Below are 12726 nucleotides of genomic sequence, written 5' to 3' on the forward strand. Positions count from 1 at the left end.
TGCTTCACCATCAAGGCCTCCAGAACAAAAGCTCCCACCACAGGAACTTCCTGCTCAATCCCTAAGGAGAGGGCTCCAGTTTCAATCCTACTGCTGTGCATGACATCATCCGGCTTAGGCTGGTGTTGGGGGTGGCTCCACCGCCAAGGCCTCTCAGTGAGACACAAGTTGTCCCTGTGGAGAATGGAGAAGTGCCAAGGCTGGCCAAAGCCTTTCCCATCTCTGCCTTCATCCGGCTCCCAGACACTTTACGTCATGGAGGCATCGTGAGCAGGTCTGTATCTATTTGCCAGTGGGAAAAGTGAACACAGGGAAGCAAAGTCGGTGGCTCCATGGTAATTAGGAAAATAGAGTCAGAGGATGAGGATTCTGTTCTCACTCTTTCCTTTAATTCATGGTTGTGCGTATGTATGTGTGTGCATACGTGTGTGTGCATGTGTGCACGTGGTGTGTGCGTGTGTGCGCATCCACATGTGCACGTGTGCAAAGGTCAGAGGATGAGGATTCTGTTCTCACTCTTTCCTTTAATTCACAGTTGTGTGTATGTATGTGAGTGCATGTGTGTGTGTGTGGTGTGTGTGTGTGCGCGCGTGCGCACGCGCATCCACTTGTGCACGTGTGCAAAGGTCAGAGGACAACCTCAGGTGTTGTTCCTCGGTTGCCGTCCACCTTGTTTTGAGACAAGGTCTCTCGCTGTCCTGACACTCTCTGAGTAGGCTAGACTGGTTGTCCCAGGATCCTCGTCTCTGTCACTTTAGTGCTGGAAGCATAAGTATTGCCACCATGTCCAGTTTTGGTTTTTTTTTAATATTTTATTTATTTATTATGTATACAATCTTCTGCATGCCAGCAGAGGACACCAGATCTCATTCAAGGTGGGTGTGAGTCACCATGTGGTTGCCAAGAATTAAACTCAGGACCTCTGGAAGAACAGTCAGTGAGTGCTCTCAACCACTGAGCCATCTCTCCAGCCCCCCAATTTTGGTTTTTTTTTTTTTATTTGAAACAGGGTTTCTCTGTGTAGCTCTGGCTGTCCCGGACTCACTCTGTAGACCAGGCTGGCCTTGAACTCAGAGATCCACCTGCCTCTGCTTCCCGGGTGCTGGGATTAAAGGTGTGCGCCACCACCACCCAGCTTTTTTTTAACTTGGGTTCTGGAAACTATCTCAAGTCCTTATGCTTGCACACCAAGCACTTTATCACTTTTGTGCTCAAACTCTGAAACCCAAAATCACCAAGAGACCCAATCCGATGCAAAAGCAAAGAGTCTTTAAATTTAACTCGGGTCCCATCCCACCAGCTAGTACCCGCCTCCCATCCATCCAACACAGCCTGTGAAGCAGGAGGACCTCAAGCAAGCAGCAGTGGGGCAAGGAATATATTGGGTAGAGCAAGGGGAGTGTGTGTGTGTGTGTGTGTGTGTGTGCGTGTGTGCGTGTGTGCGTGTGTGTGTGTGTGTGTGTGTGTGTGTGTGTGTGTGTGTGGTCTGCTGGTTGCCTAGCAACAGTCTCAGGATTGGTGCACCTCCGGGCTTAGGCAACCTGTCCTGTGTTGATTGATCAGTTGCAGCTGTAGGAAGGTTGCTATGACTGGAGGCCCTCCCAGGGTGGTTGTTATGCCCTGCATTCCACTGTTATTGGTAAAGCACATCCAGAGCCCGCCAGCTAACTTCTGATTGGTTCCTTGCCGCATGGAGGGTATTTGGCTTCCTAGTGATTAGGGCAAGGTCGGGAGCTCAGCACATGCTGCTGAGTCAGGGGCCTACATCTTGCTGGGTCTTTTCTGCAGCCTGTCATGGCTGCTAAAGCAGGGGGCTGGGCCCTTCAACCACCTGACCCATCTCCCCAAGTCCATCTTCCGATTCTTAGGTCATGAAGCACAAAGAGAAAAACGGGATCTCCAACAAAGACACATGTGACAAGGAGACCAATTAGAAGGACTCCTTTTCCCAGGTGTCCCCAGCCACCCACCCTGTCCCCAGTGACATGCTGAGGGCTAGGCAAGAGAATGGTCTCTTGTTCATTCTTTCATCCTTTCAGCCTATCAGGGGCCAACCACATGGACTTGGTCCGGTGTGAAGACCTTGTGTGCTTAACCAATATGTTTATGTCAACCCAGCAAGGTGAGACAATGGCTCAGGCAAAAAAGGAAGGAACTGAGAAGATGTACATACACATGCTTGCTGGAATATGAAATGACAGGAAGTCATCCTTACCATTGCTGCCCCTTCATTCCACACACATTTCCATCAGTACCAATTATGAACCCAGAACACTGGCACAGGGCTCTAGTTCATGTCTGCCAGTTCATGTGTATTCCTTTGATCTCACATCCATTCTGCAAGGCTGGGTTGTGGACACCAGGAGCCACAGTCTGTCTGTCTGTCTGTCTGTCTGTCTGTCTGTCTCTGCCTGTCTCTGCCTGTCTGTCTCTGTCTTTCTCTGCGACAAAGTCTGACTATGTAGCCCTGGCTGTTCTAGAATTAACTATGCAGGCCATGCTGGCCTTGAACTCACAGAGATCTATCTGACTGCCTCTGCCCCCTGAGTGCTGGGATCAAAGGTATGCACCACTGTGACTGGGACATGCCTCTCCTTTGAGAGGTCTGAGACACTTCTCTCATTCAGGTACACACACACACCAAACAAAAACAGTTCAATAAGTCTTTCTTGAATTACTGTAAAGTGGGTTTGGGGAGGCTTATTGATTTAGACCTAAGTCTCACAATAATGACTGGAATTTGCACTAGGTCTACCAAACTGGTCTTGACAAATTGCTGTTACTACTACTACTATACTATTATTATTATATTAAAATCACAAAACAAAACAAGTTGGGCACATACCTCAGATGGTGGATTGCTTGCCTACCATGCACAGAATTCTGGGTTTAATCCCCAATACTGCCTAATCCCAGTGTGGTGGCGCACAGCTATAATCGTAGCACTGGTAGAAAGACAGGAAGATGGAAAGTTCAAGGTCACCTCTGCTACACACAGTTCGAAGTCAGTTTGGTTTACAGTGGACCTTAAACAAAATAAAACAAAATCAAATCACAGGTGGCTGGAGTTGGAGTGAATCTGAAAGATGTTTAGGTTTTACTTGTTTCTTTTCTGCATGAGAAATCAGGGGCCACAGAAGGGAGACAGCAGAAACCCTCAATTTTCACACCTCCCTCCATCCCAAGCTGTTAGAGTCCTTAGCCTCTGGTCAGCCTTTTCCTGCTCCCAGCACGCTATTCCTGGGAAGATTCAATTCTTGCAGACCATTGTTTTGATAGTCTATAGCCCATGGGAAGGACACAGGTGTCTCTTTAGACTATCTTCATCCTCCCCAGGCAGCTGAACCCCCATTCTGAGTCACCACACTTTCATCCTATCTTTCATTCCATAAATATCTACTGAGCACCCATTCTGTGCTAGATTTGGGCCCCCAGGGATATCTGCTCCCCACCACCTAAAACAAATGCTCTTGGGAAGGAGAACTCTGAAGTCATTAGGAATAGGGTGAGGTGGAACATGTAAGATTTGGAAGCATGCTGGATCACCCACTGGGCTAGCCAAGCCATCCCAAAAGGCCAGCATTGAACAGGCAAATAAGCGAACCAAATAAGTCAAAGAGAAATACAAAGGTAAGCAGCTGTATATTTTTAGTGAATATGTCGTGAAAACACTACCTTGAGGGGCGTAGGAAATGGTTCAGTGGGGAAATGCTTCCCATGCTTGAAGAGAGTGGATTTCCTTTTCTTTTTATTTTTTTGTTTTGTTTTGTTTTTCAAGACAGGGTTTTTCTGTGTAACAGCTTTGGCTGTCCTGGAACCCACTCTGTAGACCAGGCTGGCCTCAAACTCACAGAGATCTGCTTGCCTCTGCCTCCCGTGTGCTGGGATTAAAGGTGTGCGCCACCACTGCCCAGCTTCCTTCTGACCTTTTTAGGCATGAGGCATACATGTGGTGCGCATACATGTGGTGCACATACATATATGTGGGCAAAGATTCATAGACATAAAAGAAAATAAATCTAACTTTTTTTAAAAAATGAAGTATGGAATAATAGAGAAAGGTGTACTCATGCCTGAGTGTATATACACATCCGCCATACAATGCACACAAAGTCACTTATTTTATAGATCTCTGATGTTGTTTTGAACCTACTAGAAACTAGTGGCACAAGGAGGACTTGGGGGCCTAAAATACCTGACTTGGGTGGAACCACAGGGCAGCTGAGGAAATCCAGGACAACATGAATGTGGGTTGAGCTCCCTGGAGTGAAGCTCTGGTGGGAGGAGCCTGCTAAGGACTTATTCATGGCCATTCTTTGTGCTCCGTGGGAACAGTCATGTTATACTCAAGTCATCGCAGCCACAGTTTTACATCATTTCCTTCTATGGATGGAGGACACCAGGATTGGAAAGCACCCATCATAAGTGGTTTCACTGCCCCAGGAGCTAGTAATCAGTAAATACTTGAATGAATGATGCTTTCGTTTCCCAAGTCCATATGCTCATTTGCTAGTAGCTGGCAGAAAAGGTAAAAAAGATTCTCCAAGCCCAGCACTGACCCAGCATGATTTGTGTGTGGGCTTGTGTGGGTGCGGTTGGGTGGATGCACATGTGTACATGTGTGCAAGTACTCCCTATCAGCTCCCTGAAGCCTCATTTGACATATAACCAAACGAAAGCAGTTGCAGCCCTCGTCTAGAGTCCCAAAAGGAGCCCACCCTGGAGAGTGTGTCCTCAGCCCAGCGGCCAGGCTTGGGGTCCTTCTGAGTTCTCCAAGCTGTCCCCTTTGTCACCCTCTGGCTCACCACACACCCTTTCCCGGGGCAAGCTCCACCCCCGGGCTCCACCCCCTTGGTCTGTCGGTTTGCTTTCTGCCATTTCTGGTGAGCCCCGAGCTTTTCATGTTTATATTCAGCATCTGTACTTGTGTGAAAACTGCTCGGCTGCTCCACTGCTTACGGAGTAGAATCTGGACACTGGTTTTAGCTTTTAGTTTAAAAAAGGAGCAAAAATTAATAGACTTTTGTTTGTTACTAGCAGTTTGTTACTCCTTCTGGGTTGTTGTTTTCCTCCTGTGACCCTGCTATGTATTATTCGACTAAAGGTTTTGATTTGTGTGTGCACACATATGCTATGTGTGGATATGTGTTTATGTGTGTACACACATGTGAGGGTGTGTGTAGAGACCAAAGGTCAATATCCAGTGTCTTCCTTAATCACCCTCCACTTTAATTTTTCAGCTTCAAATAAATGCTTTATTTTATGTATGAATATTTTGCCTGCATGTTTGTGTGTGCACTCCATGTGTGCCTGGTACCCAAGGAAGCCAGAAGTGGGCATCAGATCCCCTGGAACTGGAGTTACAAACAGTTGTAGCTGCCATGGGGGGTGAGGAACTGAACCCAGGTCCTCTGGAAGAGCAGCCAGTGCTCTTAACCTCTGAGCCATCTCTCCAGCTCCAGCATTTTCTGTTCGTTTTCTGTGATTTATTTCTCAGACATGCTACAGAAAAAGATAGCACAGAGTGTAACTTTTCTCTGCATAACAATTATTTCCAGAAACATTTCATTCATAACCATCACTTTCCTTATTGTTAGTTTATTTCCAGTGTCACTATATATTGAATTAGTTTGGGCTTCTGCTGGTCACTTTTCTCCATTACCATATGGTCTGGATTATTGTTACTTCGTAATATGTTGTGAAATCTGGTAGACTAAATTTGTTCTGATCCTTCAACAACAAAAAAAAAACTTCAGTCTTTTCCGTCATTTAGTCTTCAAGCTTCCTTGCTATCCATTTATCATGCGCTTGCCAACACATCCTTTAAGAGACTGAACAGATAGTGTGTCATCTCTATGGTAGCCAGAGGAAAACTGTGGCCTTTTCAGCTGCAGTGAACATATGGTCAGTATTTTCATCCTTACCTCTCTTCTTATGGTTCTATAACTTTTTCATAGGAAATTTCATGGGGGTTGGGAGACGGCTCAGTTGGTAAAGTGCTTGTCATGCCAAATATGAGAATCTGAGTTCTACCACTAGCACACAGGTAAAAAGCCAGGCACTGTGCATAGTACATGCCTAAGCCCCCCCCCCACTCCAGGGAGCTGGGGACAGTGTTTGCTGGCCAGCCAGTCCAGCTGAATCACTAGCTCTAGGTTCAGTGAGAGACCCTGTCTCAAAAACTAAGGTGGGGAGCTATTGAGGAAGATCCTGGCATTGACTTCTGACTTATCCACACACATATACATCAAATGCCTCTATACACACACAAGAAATTTGATGATTGGAGTAAACTCACATCCACATATTGTATGTCTGGCACTCAGTGAAGTGAGCGTGTGTCAGAATGGGAGTTTGTGACTCACAGGAAGCTTTGAACTGTACACTCCCTTAGGAGCATGAACAGTGCTGCCCTGATAGCCATAGGCAGTGGGAAGATGGGGCATGGGATGGAAAGACCCTTGGGGACTATGGGATAGGGGGGCACCACTGAAGAATGAGGTCATGTGAATGGACTTGCACTGTCACATTGCCATGCAGAGGAGTTGGGAAGGAGACTTGTTTAGCCCAGGGGTTCTGATCCTGACATCTCCTGGAGAGTCCTTTTATAGCCCCTGGATCCTTTGGAACAGCCACAGGCCAATGTCTGCTGTTATTCACCTTTCTAATTGCCAGGATCCTATGCTCAGGTGCAAAGGAGACAGGAGGCAACCACACTTTCTTTTTGTTGCTGTTGTTATTGAGATGGGGGTCTCATGTAACCCAGGCTGGCCTTGAACTTGTTACACACCTGAAGATGACCCTGAACTTCTGATCCTCCTGCCTGCACCTGCTGAGTGCTTGGATTATAAGCATGCATCATCACACTGAGTCTGCGCCATGCTGGGGCTCAAACACTGGGCGGCGTTCGTGCTAGGCAAGCAGACCACATCCATAGCCCCTGTGATTTCTTGTGAATGTTCTTTACACATGTCAAATGCCCTTGCTAAAACCTCCCCACCGTCTGCTGAGGTATATATCAGCCACCTTGAGCACTGAGAAGAACTAAGGCCCCACCAGGAGGTTAGGGGTGAAGGACACAGACACAGAGCCATTGGGTTTTAGACTATGGACTTGGTGGTGTCCTCAAAACCCACATTATTTCCACTCTCCACTCAGCATTCTTGGAGCGCGGTGTCCCAGTGAGTGGCCTGGGCACTTCTGAATGAAACAATAGAAAATCCCAAGTTTGGGCTACCATATCAGCTCCCTCATTCATCCAGCTCATGCCAGTCCCACTAAGCTTCTCCCAGGGCAAAATCATCCATCCACTCTATCAGCCACCCATGTCTGTCTGTTCTGTCCTCCGGACCCAGGCTCCTAAATTTCACACACTTGCACAGCTGCTTCTTGCTGCTAACCTAGCAGGGTATCTCCTGTCCTGGGGAGCCAGAATGAGCTCACTGTCCTCCATCCCAAGCTTCCCTTCTCCCTCATTCTCTCTCTTGACCACATTTATCCTGTCCTTCATTCCTTGTGTAGGTCATTCCCCCAAGTTCCCAATTTAATCTGACAGTCTGTTTAAGCCAGTGTCTTCCAATGACCATCTCCTTGGGTGAAATCCTTTGAGTTTCTGGGAACCTGGCCCTTGGCTTTCTGTTCCCCTGACAACATCAAGCTGTCCTACAAACCTTTGTACATCCCAGAATTCTTAGGAGCCATGACTCTTTCCTTGACTGACAAAAATACAAATGCAATTTTGATGCCAACCCGAGTTGACCTTCCTGCCAGTGACCATGCCAGTCACAGAACCTGCCTAAGTCCCTCTCAAAGGGAGCTAACTTGTTTGCTTTACCAGTTCATAAGAACCAAGTTTGAGGCCAAATGGTCCTCTAGCCAGTAGATTGGTTGACTGTTGACAGGTGTCATGGCCTAGTAAGATGTTAGGACCTGGGGAGATACCTCAGTCACTAAACATTTGTCTTGGGGGCCTGAGTTCAGATTCCCAGAATGCACATAGAAGTCTAGATATGGTAGTGTTCACTTATAATCCCAGCAACGACAAGATGAGAGACAGGAGGATGCCAAGATTTACTAACCAGCTAGCCTGGCCTGTTTGGTGAAGCTCCAGGCTAGCGAGAGACCTTGTCTCAGCCAAAGGGTGGAAGGTGCTTGTGGATCAATCCCAAAGCCGTTCTTTGACCTCCACGTATAAATCACATCACATGTGTGCCCACACATCCAAAGAAAGAAAGGCATGTCAGTTGTCTGAGTTTTCTAGAGAACACGTAAGCAGAGACATACAGAGGGGATGCGGCCATTATTTGAGTAGAGAGTAAAAGGAGACAGGAGACGGGGTGGGGCCGTGGAGAAGCCATGGCCAGACTTCCTGCATCCAAAGAAAAGCTGAGGTCCAGGGAAGCAGCTGATAGAAGGAAGCTGGGTGTGACAAACAGGATCCCCTTTATGAAAACTCTGACATTGTCTTTTCTTTTTTGTTTTGCTAACCACCAGTGAAGATCACAGTGGGATACTGGGGGTCCCCAAGTCCGACACAGATCAAACAAATTGCTGGTCAGGCTGCGACCTTGGGGGAGGTGACCAAAGGGGAGGAATAACATCAGACTTCTCTCTAGGGAATGTGGACAATTGCACCTGTGGCTCTCTTGAACTGGACTGCCAGCCCAGTGCCTGGCTTCAGTATTTAAACTCTGGTGCTGTGGAAGCCAGTGGTGTTTGTTATTCTGGTAGCTGAGGTTTGGAGAAGTCTCATTGTCTTCAGCTGGGAGCCTGGTGTTCACACAAACCCGTCTATTGTCTTACAGGTCCCACGTGCATTAGGTCACCGGGCTGGGCCTGCAAGTGCTCTCTGCCTCCCAATAAGACCCCAGGAGGCTTGGCATGAGGAGCAAGTACCAGGAAAGCCATCTCTGGGTCTAGATAAGCAGATCACAGGCACTGGCTACTGCAAAGACTTCTGGGTAGGAAACCTCATTTCATTATTAATCAGGTGCTTGACCTTGGGTAAGTGATTCCATCTGTGTCTCATTCAGTCTCTTCATCTATAAAATGAGAATCATCACAATATGTCCCAGTACACCTCATGCTGTTATCATTAGATGAAGTAATCTATTAAGTTGACTGATATGAAAGTGTCAGTTTTACAGGTCAGAAATGGTTTACAGCAACGTCATTGTGGCTAACACATAGCAAGTGCTTTATAAATGCAAACATAAAATGTATTGGGCTAGGGAGACAGCTCAGTGGGTAAAGTTCATGCCATGCAAGCATGAAAAAAGCCTAAGTGGTATATACTTGTGATACAGTGCCAGGGAGGCAAAAACAAGGTAGAGGGTTCCTGAAGAACTTGAGGTTGGCCTTCGCATGCATTCCCACACATGTACACACACACACACACACACTGAAGTATAAATTTTATTAATGTCTATGAAAATTAACTTTGTCAACTTTACACAGACTAGAATCCCCAGGGAAGAGAGTTACTATGAGTGATTGTCTATATTGGGTTGGCCTGTATGCGCGTCTATGAGAGACTGTCTTAACTAAGCTAGCTGATATGGGAAGACACAGCCCGATGTGGGTGGCACCATTCCCTAGGCATGGGACCCTGATTCTACATGATGGAAGATGTCTTTCTGTATATATGCTTCTCTTATTGGTTGATGAATGAAACACTGATTGTCCAGTAGCCAGGCAGGAAGTATAGGCTGGGCTACCAGACAAGGAGAATTCTGGGGAGAGGAAGGCAGAGAGAAGCCACCAGAGAGATACCATGTAGCCGATGAAAATGTAACATGCTGGAGCATTCTCTGGTAAGATAAGACCAAGTGGAAATACTTAGATTAATAAAAATGGGTTAATAATTAAGAGAGAGCTACCCACTAAGAAGGCTGAGCCATCAGCCAAACAGTTTATAATTAAAGTCTCTGTGTGCTTATTTGGGGCTGAAGGGCTGTGGGACTGGGCGGGACAGAAACTGAGCACCAGCAAACAAAGAAGCAAGTATGTGCGCATTCATTGTTCTCTGCTCTTGGCAGTGACTGAGATGTGACGGGCTGCTTGAAGTCCTGCCTTGACTTCCCCACTAGGGTGGCCTGGGATCTGGAATTGTAACCTGAAACAAGCCTCTTTGACCTCTAAATTACTGTTTGTCAGAGTATTTTATGACAGCAACAGAAATGAAATGCCTGTCAGAATTCCATTACTCTCTCACAGCAGTGGCAGCTACTTTGACATAGTCCTTTCCTGGTCTGGCCATGAGAGAGGAAGTCCTCATGAGCTGCTTAGGGCTCAGCCCTCTGCGAGCCACAGTGCTCCTTCCAAATTTCCCTGACAAGAATGCTTATGTTGTACAATCTTATATAAAGCTCTTTCTAGCTCAGATTCCAAGTGTCCTCCAACTATTACACTTCTCAGCTGTGTCACCTGTTGGCCACTTACAAATTAAAAGCTCTAGAAGTTGCTGACACATATGCCCCTGGGATCTCTCTCTCTCTCTCTCTCTCTCTCTCTCTCTCTCTCTCTCTCTCTCTCTCTCTCTCTTTCTCTTTCTCTGAGCCTCAGTAATAGCTGGTGAGCACTCAGTGAAACCCAAGTCCCACTTACTGCTCAAGTGATTATTTCAGACCGACATCCAGCTTTAGTATAAGATATCCAGGTCTCAGAGGCAGTGCAACAGACCAGCAGGTAAAGAACATTTGCTGTCAAATCTGAGTTTGGCCCCTGGAATACACATGGTGGAAGGAGAAGACAGATTCTCCCACGTGTACACTGTGTCATGTGCCATGCCCCTCTCAACACACACACACACACACACACACACACACAGAGAGAGAGAGAGAGAGAGAGAGAGAGAGAGAGAGAGAGAGAGAGAATAAAAGATACACAGTCTCCTCCTGCTGCCTCCATGAATAATAGTGCCAACTACTACTTGTCAGTCAGGGTTCTACATTTTTACACGCAGTGACTCATGTACGCTCTACATAGCTCCTGGCTGTTAGGTTGTTGTAAAAACTAAGAGAAAGAGATGTCTTATCCAATGTCATATGGCCAGTAAGTGACAGGACTGGAATTCAAGCCAAACTCCTGGTTCTTGGTCATTAGCTTTTCCTCTCTTGGAATTCTCTGATAATGCATATCCATGCTGACTATTTGATTCTATTATTATTATTTAACATAATTGACTGATTGATTATCTGGGAATTTTACATCATGCAACCCCAACCCCATAATTTCCTAGTCCTTCCATATCCACCCTCCATCCTTGTAACCTCCCCCTCAAAAGAAAATTTTAAAAAATTAAGATGAAAAACCAACAAAAAAAGCACATCTCATTAACCACACTGTTCCTCTATCAATCCAGGCTTCTGGCATGCCCACCACAGCTGTTGCCATGCTTGTAACACTCCACTCCTCCGTCTCCACTCCTCCATCTTCCCCCCTCTCCATCACATGCTCCTTTGTCATAGTGGCATTGGGTACTACAGTGTGTCGCACAGCATACCCTTGAGTCCAGACAGCTTTCATTGTGTTGAGTTGTTGGTCTGGTTCAGGGCCTCTGGCTTCTGCTACACCATTGATACTGGATCCTCACCAAGAATCCTCTCAGACGTCCTGCTGTTGCCCAGAGTCATGGAGATCCTGTGGCTAAGGTTCCGCAGGACCGACCCCTTCATATACTCCAGCAGCTCATAGACGGGGAGGCGTTGGGGTAAGCCAGCTCAAGACCTAGATCTGGCCCTGGGTGGTAGCTGAGTTGGTCAGCCAGGGTCTCCATAGCTGAACCCCCCTCCATGGCAGCTGATGAGGGGCAGGGCCAGCACTTCCACCCATGCCATTGCAGCCAGCTCTCCTGAGCTACCTCAGCAAGGGGTTAGGTCAGTTCACCAGTGCCCACGCCACTGCCTATACCACCTCTACTCACAGAAACTGGTAAGGGTGAGGCCAGCTCTCTCCCATTGGACAAGAGCAGGACCAGCTCTCCCAGAGTCAAGGGGTAGGGCAATGTGCTGGCTGGTTACTTTTATGTCAACTTGACCCAAGCTAGAGTTCCCTGAAAGGAAAAAAACCTTTGTGGGTAGAGCTATCCCTGAGCTGGTGGTCCTGGTTCTATAAGAAAGCGGGCTGAACGGGCTAGTAAATAGCATCCTCCATGGCCTCTGCATCAGCTCCTGCCTCCAGGTTCCTGTCCTGCATGAGTTCCTGCCCTCACTGCTTTTCATGATTAACTGTTGCATGGAACTGTGAGCTAAATAAGCACTTTTCTCTTTGGTCATGGTGTTTCACCACAGCAATAGTAACCCTAAAATAATACCTGTTCACACATCCCTCTTGATGTCCCTTGTCATATCATATAGTCTTTTGGTTTCAGAATCTACTTACTTCTAGTAGGTTCCATCCTTTCTTCAACACAAATGAGTAGTCTTGCAGGCTGTACTGCCAATCTTTCTTAGGTTTGACAAATAATTCTACAGTTGTACTGTGACCCCTAGAGAACAGTCTTCGGAGGGCTTATGGGTTTGTTTCTGTTCATAAGCCATGTCTGCAGTGACATTGATCATAGAACCTATGTCACTGTGGCATTGACCTTAAAGCCATGTCTGCACTGTGGCATTGATCTCAGAAGCCATATATGTACTTCAGCAATGATCACTAACTGAAGACATGGGAATTGTCCTAAGTAACAAGCCCTGTCTCCTAATCTTTTTACGCAATAGTCTTTTCCAT

Source organism: Mesocricetus auratus, unplaced genomic scaffold, assembly GCF_017639785.1.
Source record: "Mesocricetus auratus isolate SY011 unplaced genomic scaffold, BCM_Maur_2.0 Super-Scaffold_100691, whole genome shotgun sequence".
Taxonomy (NCBI): Eukaryota; Metazoa; Chordata; class Mammalia; order Rodentia; family Cricetidae; genus Mesocricetus; species Mesocricetus auratus.